At 41.3% G+C, this 12813-nt stretch overlaps 1 long non-coding RNA gene across 1 annotated transcript; it reads left to right on the forward strand.

The window, feature by feature from the left end:
• The first annotated feature begins 9239 nt into the window (after positions 1-9239).
• LOC114069731 lies at positions 9240-12434 on the forward strand. The gene is made up of 2 exons (XR_003573814.1): positions 9240-10159; positions 11778-12434. It is a non-coding gene; the product is annotated as an uncharacterized LOC114069731 (long non-coding RNA).
• The last annotated feature ends 379 nt before the right edge of the window (positions 12435-12813 follow it).

Below are 12813 nucleotides of genomic sequence, written 5' to 3' on the forward strand. Positions count from 1 at the left end.
AATGAGCACATTCTAAAAGCAATTTCTGCTTCTGTTTTGAACCTCTGTATCCATAAATCCAAGACTGTCAACATGGATTAGATTTGGCACTGTTTCCGAAGTGTTGTTTTACATTCATGTCGATGCTGTGCATGTATTGAAATATTTTTTATATCTAGGAAATTAATGTTATTGTTGTGGGGCTGTTCGAAAAAGCTAAGGCTGAATTATCAGTGTGGCCAGTGGGCGTTTACAGGAACTGCTTTCTTTGTTATTTTAATCCAGTGAAATTGCTGATAAGGGGCTTTGAGTTAGGAGAAGAAAGAGCAAGTTTGGTGCCTCCACTTTATAGGCAGGCATCTTCTCTGAAGATTATGGATCCATATACATTATGGATCATAATAAATAGTTTAAAAGCACAGTATGCAGACAAGACAGCAATATTCTATCATCTGATAATAATTTTGATTGCAGTGCAGTCATTTAAAACTTTCGTCCTTTCAGGAAAGGATAAATGTAGGTGCTACAGAATATGTATTAAAAAAAAGGAAGTATAGGGCAAGTTAGGACGTGTATGATGGCTTTAAATAGATAAACAGTGAGGCAATTAATTTGAATGGTGCTGGGTAGAACAAGTGCTCAGGGAGGTGTGGAAAGGAGCTGGAGAGAGCATAAATTCCTGGATACTCCTAGAAGAAGAAGCTGATGAAAGAAGAAGGATTACTTAAAATAATTTAAATATTGACTTGTGCGCTGGGTAATTTCCATCTGACTTAGTAGATATTTCTTTTTACCCAGATATTAGACAAATTCATGCACATTGTTATGCTGAAGAAAGTTTATTTTCTCAAAGACAATGTTTACAGTCTGCAAGATGATCAAACAGATGGTTTAAATTTGTTCTGATACTCTGTGTTTTTTCACAGTCTCTTTGTAAGTTTATTTAAGTTACAAAGAGACTGTGAAAAAACACAGAGTATCAGAACAAATCTAGATATGTCTAGAACAGTGTCATTTCCCAGATGAGATAGCTGCTTGAGGACATGCCTGTCTTCTCTCTCCAAAAAAATAATCCTCATCTTCAGTAAATAGTGCTGACTGTGGTTCCCTGCCCTTCCAGGAACTTTTGCTTCTCTCTCAACTCTCCAAAATGAACCCATGACCTCGCTGTCTCCTACTGTAGCTTCTAAAAGAGGTCCTTCATCATCCATTGTCCACGGACATTGCCATATTCTTTTCTGTTTCTGTTAGTCACCCTGACTGATCCAGTATGGATCCTGTCTTGCATGACAAGAGGGAGCTGGGAAAAAGCAGGACAGCATGGAAGAGGTGATATTCCCTGTCTGCCAGAACTGGTATTCGCAGTGTGCAGCTGTTCAGAAGTGCCGACATTTTTTTTACCGTCCCTCCAACTGTTCTCTTTTTCCATGCTGGCAAAGCACCCCATGCAGCCCACAAATGATAGCCATGTGGGTCATCTTCCAAAGGGCTGAGTGTGTCACTGTTTGTCCTGTGTGTTATGAGCTGACACTGGTTTCAGAACTTGCTCGAGTTTGTTCAGACTGGCTGGTTTCTGTCCTCAGTAGCAGGCAGAGCTGCCATAGCCCCTGGTCTGCCTCTTACGCAGCAAACACAATTAACAAAGATCTTTTGATATGCTCATGGAAGCCTTGATCAACTGAGCAGCTCCAGAAGACTTATTTGTGCAGGACAAAACAGTGGAGAAAAAATTTTTCTTTCATTTTCCCGCACGATTTTGGGACAAGGCTGCAAATTCAGCCTTGATTTGCTGTACACATTGCTGGTGCCATTTTAATGATATATGTCTGTTGTCATTGTGAAGGACGAGAATCTACTCCTGGATCTACCTCAGCAAAGATTTTGACAGGCTGCTGGACTAATTTCTTTCCAAATTTAATTTAAGCAGTACAGAATTAGATTGTAACTGGATGCATTTGAACTCCTCTTCTTAGCTGTTGTCTCTAAATCATTGTTAGTACAACCAAATAGTCCTTCAAACCAATGTAAAGACCAGCCAAGAGTATTAATCTAGTGGCTGTTTATCAGGCATAGCAATGCAGTGTCAGGAAGGAGTTTAACTACACAGAACCCGAAAATTCCCCCTTTCCTTCCTCTCCACATCTTTTATTTCTTCTTTCCAAGAAAAGGGAAAACAGACTGGTGTATAGATCTATGTCTTTTTTTTTTTTTTCTTATTCCTCTCCACACTTTATTTTCCTTTTTTGACTGAATCAGAATCTTTATTCTTTTCTCATACATATTCTGACAATCTTTGGGGATACTAGTGACAAGTAGAATTAGATACTATTCTGATGATAGAAATTTCTTTGCTGCTTTTCACAGCAGCAGAACAGTCAAAATGGTGGACCGTGTATTTGCCCCTGTTCCTGGTTTTGAAAAGGCCTCAGCAATCAGATCCTCCTGAGACAAGGTAGTTTGGAGTGGTCAGTTTCAATGAGATCAGAATAACAGCTCAGAAAAGGGTAAGTGTAGACATTATTTATCCCATGCTAAATGGCAGTACATGTCGGTTTGGAAAAGTTAATAGGTTGTTGGGATTTTTTTCCCCACTTTTAGGACAGCATTTGAGGTAAGAAAATCAGGGTACATTCTTTTTAAGCACCTTTTTTTAAAATGACGTATTTTTTACAAACTTGTGTAACTGTGTTTGTGCATCTATGAATTCAGGCCCTGCAAGCAGGTTTGGACAAACTACTGTCTGCTTATGGAGACAGTGGGGCCTCCTCGCATTTATAGGGGTTGGGAGTGCTGTGAGGAAAATGAAATACTGGGTTGTAACCATATTATTTAGGTTTATATTCTGGTGTATTTTTCTGTCTCTCTGAGTGAACAACATAGCTAATCTTTCAGGTGGCATAGATCATGTAAAACATACACGACCTGTTTTGATGATTTCCCTGTTACACTAGGCTGGATTTCAAATGGCAAAACGTTTTCAGTTCACCAATACAGTTCTAGTCCCCACATATATAGAGGAAAATTACCTAGTGAAATTGTCATCTGCCCCAGAGAGGGAATGAAAACCAATATATGCAGATTTAAATCACAGAGGCATAGAATGTTAAGATTTTTCAGGGGACCTTAAAGATCATCTAGTCCGAACCCCCCAAGACACCTCACTAGACCAGGTTACTCAAGGTCTTATCCAACCTGGCTTTGAACACTACCAGGGTTGGGGCATCCATAACCTCCCTGGGCAATCTGCTCCAGTGTCTCACCACCCTTACAGTAAAGAATTTCTTCCTAATATGTAACCTAAATTTTCCTTCTGTCAATTTGTACCCATTACTCCTTGACCTATCACTATAGTTCCTGGCAGAGAGTCCCTCTCCAGTTTCCCTGTAGGCCCCTTTCTGATACTGGAAGGTTGCTATGAGGTCTCCACATAGGCTTCTCTTCTCCAGGTTGAACAGCCCAAACTTCCTCAGTCAAGTATTTTGGTGTTCCAGCTAGCCTGTTCCTCTCAGAGGAATAAGCAGAGACCTCAAAGTACTTGTGGGAATAAGAGAAGAGGAAAGATCCAAGCCCACAACTGGCAAAAGTGCCTCCTGCTCTCCAAAAAGCCTGCCAGAGCTCCCTGTCAAAGGTGAGTCCTGCAGGGATTGCACTCTTTGTACGCATCTCCTGGGCCTCAACGTGCTAGGTCTCCCACCCCATGCGAGCACTTGCCTTTTTTGTTCAACACCCTCACACCCGTTTTTGTTCTATAACAAGTAACTTGTCACTGGGGCTCCGTTACTTTCTCAGGTGAGACCTTCACTGGGAATTTATTATTTACGCTTCTGTGCTCCAAGAGGGGCACCGGCAAATGGGCAGTAACAGGCAAGTGCTCCTGTGAGGGCTTCTGGTGTAATCTGAGGTGATGGGAGAGGGAAGGGATGTGAGGACAGGCATCAGCTAGAGGTCTAGTTAGAGAAGTGTTTGTCGGAGCTGGGTTTCTCCTGTGCTTGCAAATGATCAAGGAATCTGCCTAATGTATTCAAGGACCTATATAGGGATGCAAATTTAGAAGGATTTTAATGAAAAACCTCTCAGAAACGGACATTTTGACATTTTGTTTTTCAGGTAAATGTTCATGATCGTGTTAGCCTAATGTTAGCCTAGACCAGGTTTGGTGCTGCTGAGGATTCCTGAAGAGCAGCAGGGGTCATTGGATCAGGGGAGAGCAGACAAAGAACAGGGCACCAGCGCCAGAGCTGGAGGAGAAAGGAAAGAAACAAAACAAACCAAAACAAAAAGAAACCCAGGAAGCTGTGGCTTGAAGGTATGGATGGGCAACTTCATGCGATAAAGGTGCATTTGAGGTAAAACTGCAAATCCCTGGATAAAAGCTGATCAGATCGTTCCGTGGCTGTTAACGCCGCGCTGGTGGGGGTTGTTTCGGGTGGGCTGCAGCGAACATCGCCGATCCCGAGAAGACGACGGTGGCGCCGGCCAGGGAGGCAGCTGCTCCGTGTGGCGGACGGCCCGCGTGCTGGTTTTATCACCGAGGAAAAGGAAGAGAAAGGAAAGGAAAGGGAAGGGAAGGGGGTCCGGCGGCCGAGCGCTGCCCCCGCTCCCCAGGCGGCCCGGCCCGGCACGGCCCGGGAGCGGTGGGGGTGCAGGAGCGCGCGCCGGGCGGCAGGTGGCGCCGCCGGCCCCTCCGCGCGCGCGGGGGAGGGGGCGCGCGGCCTCCCTTCCATGAGGGAATAACGGCCGCCCGGGGCGCAGCCGGCGGAGCGGCTCTCGGGGCGGGATATTTCCACCTAAAAAGATGTCAGTTTTCTACAATGCCTTCCCCCTTCCCCCTTTTTTTTACCTCCTCTGAAGCTGCTGAACCACCCAGCACCTGGCATATTACGCTAAAGTTAATGGCTCTCGTTTGTACTGCTGTTCTGCTTTCCTTAATAATGTTAAGGGAAGGAGGAGTATAAAGTGCCGGATGTTTGTTTCAATTCTATTTTCTCAAAAAGCAGAAGAATTCAAAACAGGTTGGAAAAACATAACCCTGAATGAGAATTTATGCCCACAAACACACAAGGGGAATTTACCTGCAAAAGTTTATACTGCAAAAGTGTTATCCAGTAGAGCTGTCCGACATATCACATCACTATTTGGCATTACAAGATCCAAGCACATGACTTCCATGAAAAAATCCCAAACCCCCAAAACTGTCACTGCAAATTGCTTCTGGTTGCTCTTCAGGGTAGAAAGCTTTTTCATACTTTTTCCCTCCAGTTTACTGACTTTTTAATTTTTCTCCTTGTTCTCTCCTATTTTCTCTAATACCGTAGGGAAAAGAAGTCTAAAGCTTACACGACTTTCTGAGGACCACTTTTCACACTGGAAAGAAAACCTATTAAGTACAGCATTTCCCAAGAAAATGTTACGAACAACTATGTTTCAGAAAATGGGCAGCCCAACCAGATCTTTTAAAGATCTTGCCTATTCTTCAGATTGCCCTACCCACGGTGACTGAAACATCAGTTTCAGCTTTATATCACAGAAATATACACCTTGATTTTAGCAGGAAGTGACCTTCCCGTTGTATAGACACTGCTGAGGACAACTTTCCTCAGTGTTGTCATTTGTGTTTAGTGACACAAGTTACTGAGATATAAAGGAAGTGCCATAAAAATAGTCCAACATCTGGGAAAGACACCTTATGGTACAAGACTTACAGAGCAAAACTTATGCAGCTTTTAGGAATGATGAAAGATGGAAAAATTAAAGTTTCTGTGGGTTTTTTTTTGTTTTGTTTTGTTTTGTTTTTTCAGTTTTGGTGATGCAGCTGAAAGATAATGTACCTTCCCCAGCCTGAGTGTGGCCAGCCTTGTAGGAAGTGAGACACAGTCCACGTTTCCACATAAAGGAGTGAAACAGCCATACGAAGGCCACGAGCAGGGTACAATTTCTCTGTTTGTGCCAGTGGTGTGGCTGACCCATCTGGTGTTACTCTCTGGACTTAAGAAGCTTGCTGATCACTTTTGTGTTCTGTAAATACTCCCATGAATGGGATGTCAAGGGGAGAGAGAAGAACTAATTATCCTGGCTTCATCTCTGCCCAATTTCTTCCCTGGTTAAATAGGGCTGACACATGCCTTGTATGGAGATTAAAGCTGGGTTGTAATGGACAATTGTAATTAGGGCTGATCATCTCATTCTGTAGAAGCTCCAGTCAGCCTGGTTGTAGCTCCAAAGAGCCCATGGCTGTTTGATTCTACACGAGTGGCAGAACCCTGCATATCACAATAAATCTGACAGGCATTTTAGCTGATAAACCCCGTCCCTCCCACACCCAACAATGCCTGGATGTTTAGCTAGTTAAAAAGCAATGGCCGTACACTTCCTATTCCTTAGCTCTCAGAAGTGGTTTCAAGAAGACAACATTTTTATATTAGTGTTTCTACATTTCTGGTCTACTTTCACCTGTAGGAAAGATGAACGTGAGTGAGGAATAAAATCTATAGAGACAAAAGTTAACTTTTCCAGAGCAGTACTACATACAAGGAAGATAAAAATATGACCTTTTTTTTTTTTTTTTTTTTTTAAGGAAACATTAGGGTCAGTGATGGCTCAACCATGATAGCAGGTTGTGATGGAATGGAGCTGAACCCAGGTCCTGTACATGGCATGGGACTCTATTCCTCACTTCGTCATCATTTGTGCTGTGGGAGCTGCCTTCCAGCACTGTGACAGGCTTTTCATGAAGGACCTCTCAAATTCTGGTCTCTAGTAAGGTTGTGACCCAGGAGGAAGTTTAGTTTCTTATTTAGAGCTTCCCAGGTTAGGCATAGCTTGTCTTTGTCCAGATATGTGTCACAGCAGAGCTCTGGTGTGCAGCACTCATCAGGGAGTCCTGTGGAGAGAGGATTCCTCACTTCCTTTGGACTAGTGCTGGCTTTCTTCTTTTTGCTTTTCTTAGCAGCAGGTATGAAGGGACTGGTTGAACTGGTCTCTGCCTTTCAGAAAAACAAGAATACCTGCACCTGCCCAATGTGTCATTCTTCAAAAGATGCCTGGAGTCTTCTGTTTCCTGGTACTGGGCTGCATTACAAGTTGACTGTTAGCAGGGAAGGCACCTGCGTGTGCGCAAGGCTTGGGGAAGAGAGAAAAGATGAGAGGACCTACAAAACTGACAGCACTCACAAACTTCAAATGTCTTTCCCACATCTCCAGTACTTCAAAACCAAGGTCTGGGCTCAAGCATGTCAGCAACAGCCTCATCACCACCAAATAGTGAGGGTGTACCTGTTCAGTGTGCTACCACATGGGTAGCAGCAGTGTTCCTCTTGTTATAGCATGGTGCTAGTGACACCAGGGCGCTGCTCTGCTGTGACCTCTTATGTCATTTTCAGAACTGCTGCTTAGCAGGATCTGACTCCCTGTTCCACAGCAACTGTGTCTCTTGTTCCCAGGCCACATGATCTTGTATTTGTATGCATTGATTTTCAATCAGATTTGAATTGCTTCTGTCCACCTCTGGCTTTAAGCAAGATGAATGCACAGGATAGGCCTAATGCTCATTGATTTAAAAAAAAAAAAGAAAAAAAGAAAAAGTAAAATCACTTTTAAACTAGATTGCAGTGGCTCCTGAGCTCACTGGGAGAAAAGCCCACTTTAAAAATCAAGCTCCAGCGGAAGCTAAAATGTACACTTTGGAGTGCTCCTTTGCATCAATTCTATCTTCTCAGTATGAAAGTCAAGAAAATAAGCAGGAGTTATGTTTCAGGCTCCCATACAGAAAGACAAGGAGTGCGATCTCTTTCTCGTTTTCCTTCTGATTACATTGTCCTGTTCAATATGTGACGTGGAGCCACGTTACAGCAAAGCAATTTCATTTCTCAGAGAGATGAGAACACAGAGGACCATCAGAGACTGCAAAGTACCAAGTGAGGTGTATCAAATGTCAGATAGAACATAAGCTCCTCCACCTACTGTGTGCTCAGACCTCTATTTCTGACAAACTGAAATGGATAGTGTTGAAACACTGGAATACCTTGACCCTTAAAGCCCCAAATGGTATCCTGAGGAAACTGAGCACTACACCTCAGAGACATGTGAGTCCTCCTCAGCATGCTGGGGCTCAGGGTTAGAGAGAAACCTGGTGTAATTGTAAGATCACCCCGTTTCCTTAAGGAATATGGTTCTGGGCTGTCTTGTTAAGGAACCAGAAGGCTGGTTGTAATGTTACTTGTTAATGAAGTTCAAGGGTGATAAAGGGCAATAGGAGTGGGATGACAAGAAGAAATAGCATGAGCAACAGATGTGGCCTCCCAAGCTAACTGGGAGAAGGCTTGCAGGAGCGCAAAAATGTTCATGTTTTTTCTAACTGCTAAAGAGCTGTTTACTTGCTCTGCTGATTGCCTCTGGCCAATTTTAATCTTGAGAGTATGCCTGCCTTGTTCTCTTCTTTGATCTCTTTCCTTCTGAGTCAAAGCACAAAGATGTTATTAAGATAAATTAGTAAAGAGGGCTCAGGAACTGGGTGGGAAATGCTGATCATCATCTCCCCTGGAGATAAAGTAATCCCCATGCTCAATCAGTTCAGAGTGTGTAACAGCCCTGGACAACTCCTTTGAAACATGGGAAAACAATGGTGCTCTATGAATTGATTGTATTTGGCCTAATTATAGAAGAGCTTTGAATAGGAGTACTTAGAAATAAATTGGAAAGAATGCTAGAAATATGCAGTGCTGAACAGGCTAGCATGGGCTGAGTACTCTGTATGCTGCAACATTAAATACCCTCCCTCTGTGCAGGCCTGGTTTCATTAAGTGTCATAAACAAAGTAGAGAAAGTGTTCTGGAAAGCAAAATGGTATATAAACTCTAGTAAAGAAAAACACATGGGAGTGTCTGAATCGGGCACTGTTTCCATTTGAGAGCAGCCCTCAGGAATCGTTTGGTTTTGAGCAAAATGAATGAAAGTTGAAGTTTCTGCTTTTTGTGCTTTGAATGCTTCTGTGCTGAGATAATAGATTTGTTTGGGAGCATATAGATTAAGGTGGTTAACTTTAGCAGTTGGAGATGACAAATACCCTAAAAAGAGAAGGTAATTTTGAGAGTTATTGTGAAGAAAGAGGAGATTAATACCATTAGGGTATTTGGAAGACAAAGAAAATAATTTCACTGAGAAAACTCTTAGACTCAGCCCACAATAATAATAATAGAAACAATCACCTATTGACATAATTTCTCCTAGATGATACAGTAAAGGATGCTTTGCACATCGTCTTTTTACAAAGATCACCATAAATCTGAGATATAAAATAATTAATGTACAGTTGCTATGATTTTTACAATTTATGAAAGTCCATGAATGTGTAACAGTGCCCATAGACCTGAAGGGTATACCTCAGAAGCAGCATAAAGCACCAGGATACAGTGCAGAACACAGGATGGGGTAGTATTTCAGTGCTTACAGCAATGTGTGTAACCTTCCACTGAGCCTAGCAGGGAGTCTAACCCTCCTAAACAAACATTTGTGAGGGGTTTTTTTGGGGGTTGTGGGTTTTTTCCTGTGGTGACTCCAAGACTCCACTTGACTTGCAGGCCCGATGAAGAGTTTATTTTCAAGTATTGGTGGGTAGAAAACCTAAGCATATTTTGACAAGCTTCTTCCTAGAAAAACTTGTATGGTAGGAAAGGGTGAGGAGTAATTGTGAATATAGGCATATCTTTATTTTTGTTTTAGAGCACAGTAGAAATGACAGTATGATCAGGGCCTGGGATCACTAAGGATAGGAGGAACCAAGAATTTGAGAAAATCCTCCCTGAAAGTCCATTAAATTGGACATTTGTGACCTTGAACTTTGAATTAAACATAGGTGAATTTTTGTTGGTTTCAAAGTTCTATTCAGTCTGGTCTAAAATGAAAAATAAGAGAAGTGAGCACAAGAAGGACATGTTTCTGAGGCATAGGAGTTGCTCTAAGAGTGCCATAGGGGAGCTGCCCAGCAGGAGGTATTTTGAAGCTGACAGGGTCAGGACAGAGTGAATAAATATAAAAGAGCTATGGCACGAAGTATTATGATTTTTTTCCTTCTTCCTTTTTTTGTTCTAGGCTTCTCCCAGAAGAATGCTGATGAAAAGCACAGCATCCCAATGTTCACTTCCAAAGTATGATTAAGTTGCAGTTGAAAATGGGATTAAGGAAGGTAGGGAAACTTCTTTCTTGCAACTCATCCATCCATACACACAGTGCTTGCTTCAGGTGACGTTCACTGGGATCTAGCGTTCAGGGCTGATGCATCATTTCACTGCAAGTTAAAAGGGTCCATGTCAGAAATGACAAAATTGGCTTGGAGGTGACTTTTGTGGATAATAAAATAGTAGCATGCATTTAAATGGCACATTTTATCTATAGCTGTTGAACTGCTTTGGCGTAACATTTTAAGGGACAATACTGCCTCAATTTATTAGGATAAACATCAGCCCTGTGTCACAGATTACCAGTGACTTCCTCAAGGTCATGCAAGGAACTGCAGAAGAACCAGGAATAGAACCTAATTAAATTGGCTCCTAGGTCTCAGGGCCCATTTGTGGCTTAGCATTAAGCCAGGTCCTTGTCCTCTGTGAAGAGAAAGAAACATTTCCCTATATGTTCTTGACTGGGCTAAAGTAGATGGAAAAGCCAGTCACCAGCAAAAGAAACCTTATAAGCTTTTTCACCTTTAAAGCAAGCTAACTTTCTTTGAGGTAGGAAGGAAATAGTAGAGTTACCAATTAGCACAGCTGGGTCAGGACAGATACAATTGTTAGTAATAATTATGATGAGTTAATTACTTCCAAGTGAGACTAAAGTGATTGCAAAGAGGAGGCTAGTTGACCCCAGTTCCTGTCTCTGGCTGTGACTATGTGCTAAGATAAAGCTTTTCAAGGATGAACTACATTTGTAGGCTGTCATGCACCCAAACTTTGTGTAGCCCTGTAGCTCAGTATTTACTGTATTCATGGTAACACACATTGCTGTTGTTTGTAACAGGACAGAGGTTTTGCAAGAGCTCTGCGAGACCTCAGGACTTCGGGCTTTGTCTGGGCTTGTCTTGGCCTGCCTGGGGCTTTGCTTTAGCTTGTTTAGCTGCAATGGCAATTTCCTAATGAACAGGTGACTGTTACACAATTTGCTCCGCTTTTGCTTAGGTTTGTACAGTTATGTGATGTAACCATGATTTTTATTTAGCTGAGAATGACAAGCAGTTATTTCATGTGGAATGAAGAATGCAGGACCCTAGCAAAATGATGTGGCATGGAGGATAATAAACATATCATGACAGAGGCTCAAAAGGAAAGCTACTGCTTGCACTGCAGAATACAGATCTGAAATGTCAGTAGAGGGCTATAAACAATGAATCAGTGGTCAACTGACTAATAGTTAAATAAAGGCAGACCTGACAACTGGATAAAACTGGTTTTAAGTGTAACGAAGAGAAAGTATCCAGTGTACATAAAATCTTATATATGGTGTGAGGCCAGCCACCTTAGGATTCAGGTGGGCAGTGACAAGGTGAGTATAAAGCAGAAAAAGGGTAGATACTAAGAGATGTGTGTTACAATTTCACCTTTGTCATTATTGAGACTTAATAGCATTCTTCTTTTTTTTTTCTCCTAAATTAGATCTAGATTAGATAATTAGATCTAGATCTAATTAATTCAATAATTAATCTAGATCTAGATAATTAGATCTAGATTAAAAATTCAGTGATTGCAAGTTAAAGATTCAGTGACAGTAACAACTGGCTTCACTCACAAGTTGTGACTTTTTTGCCATACCAGGACTTTTGTGTGCATCCAAATGTCTTCCTAAAAGATAGCCATCACACATTGAGAATACTAAGCAAGAAGCTGTGGCAGTAAAATTGCTCAGAAATTCCTTAAAGTCAATACTACGTGTTTTCCTTAGCCATTTATTTACAAGAAAATGAATAGCTTACTTGATCCGTAGGAGGTGAAACAATGTAATAAAACTCTGAAAAGGCATCCCTATGATTTATCTGTTTCACTCAAATATGTATCTTTTACTCAGGATGTTTTCCCAAAGCTTATTGAAGTACTGATAGCAAAGTTGTTTACGTCACTTGTTTTTGGAGGAAAGGAATGTGAGTGAATCATTTGTTTTTAAGAGAAAAGCTGAGAAGTTGTTTGTTATTGATTCGTCCATTGCCTACAGTAAATATCTCATTCAGTTATTTATGAAGCTGTATTCAAAGAATGCATTGTATCTTTTTTTGCCTTATAACATCAGTATGCTACAAGAAACTTGTGATAATACAAAATTTGTTGTTATTTTTAGGATATGATTTGAATCATATGCTTTTATAATGAGATTTGGCACATATGCTGTGACTTTATGTTTCCTGAGCAAGTATGAATATTAACATACCTTATCATAAAACAAGCCTCTATTTAAAAAACATTTTTATATGTAATTTACAACAATCTGGTGGATTTATTGGAATATGCCATAATTTTCTTGTTTGGTTTAAATATACTGCTTGAAAAATCTTCTAGTACATCAGTCAAATTTCCGATAGGGAAATTTTCCTTTGAATTTTAATGACAAATTTGAGTCAATATAAAGAGACTATCATTCTAATTCTGATAGTGCTGCTGTTCGCTATCAAGTAATTTCCCATTAAGATACAGCATGAAAATGGTATCATGGTGAAATAAGCATTTTGAGTACCTGTGTACTCTGAGAAGTAGAGTTCTGGATTGCTTTCTGATGTCAAACTTGCAAAGGTCTTGAAATGTGGGATCTTTTTTCCGCATCAAATATTCCCCTTGCAAGCATCTTGGGTTTTGAGCTGCA

Source organism: Empidonax traillii, unplaced genomic scaffold (assembly GCF_003031625.1).
Source record: "Empidonax traillii isolate 1590-97213 ecotype Southwest subspecies unplaced genomic scaffold, ASM303162v1 scaffold1347:size381947, whole genome shotgun sequence".
NCBI lineage: Eukaryota > Metazoa > Chordata > Aves > Passeriformes > Tyrannidae > Empidonax > Empidonax traillii.